Genomic DNA, 1,117 nt, shown 5'->3' on the forward strand with positions numbered 1-1,117 from the left:
ATCTATCTATCTATCTATCTATCTATCTATCTATCTATCTATCTATCTATCTACCTATCTATCAACTCTATGTCTGTCATCTAATTTTATAAGTGTATACTGTGTAACACACACACACACAAACATGTGCATGTATGCACACACACTGGCTGAAAGNCAGAATAGCTTAGCATAGTAGTCATACTATTCTGGTTAAGAAATAATCATTCTAAATAGGACTTGATTTAAATTTTGGACACAGGACATAGGAAACTTGACTGTGACATAGGCTGTGGTAGTGTTTTTATAGCTTGGTTTCTTAGGCATGATTTGCAGTTACATTCATGGTCACTGTTTTTACTCTGAAATACAAATAGGCCATTAGCTCCTTAATGACTTAATATGAGACACTCTGGTGTCTGGGTTTCCTATCTGTGCCGTCAAACATCGTTCACCACTGTCTCTTTTTTCCACCTGGTGTTGGTGTGGTACTTCAATGGGGAAGACACTATTCATGGTCNCTCACTACACTGTACTTGACGAGTGGCTCAGATTGGTCTGCGTGGCTGCTCTGACTGGAGTGCTCTAGACCATGGGAAGGATGCCTTTGTTCTAGGACTAAAGGTTTGTATCCAGGGGCAATAGAGTTGGTAAACATTTTTCCAGGTCCAAAATGACAGACCATGTATTTGCTGAACCTTCTACCCTAGAGAACACAGTGGTCAAGGACTAAGGTTTAGTATGTGTATCTCTTTTCCATCTGTCTTGGCAAATTATGTCAGCACATTAGTAAAGTGGTTATCTATCTATCTATCTATCTATCTATCTATCTATCTATCTATCATCTCTCTTCCCCCTTTTCTCTCTCTCTCTCTCTCTCTCTCTCTCTCTCTCTCTATATATATATATATATATATATATATATATATATATATATATATATAAATAATCAAAATGAGAAATATTCACGTGGTTCAAAAATAAAGGAAAAGGAGACTGTTTTTATTCAAGTAGAGGTGGGAAGGAAGGAAGATGGCTCCTGTGTGAATCACAGGCTTCCCTGTCTGATGCAGACAGAAATCTTCAGATGGATGCTGGAGGACAGGTTAAGAGAGTGTGCCAAGATACATCAATATTG

Source organism: Mus caroli, chromosome 8 (genome assembly GCF_900094665.2).
Source record: "Mus caroli chromosome 8, CAROLI_EIJ_v1.1, whole genome shotgun sequence".
Classification (NCBI taxonomy): domain Eukaryota; kingdom Metazoa; phylum Chordata; class Mammalia; order Rodentia; family Muridae; genus Mus; species Mus caroli.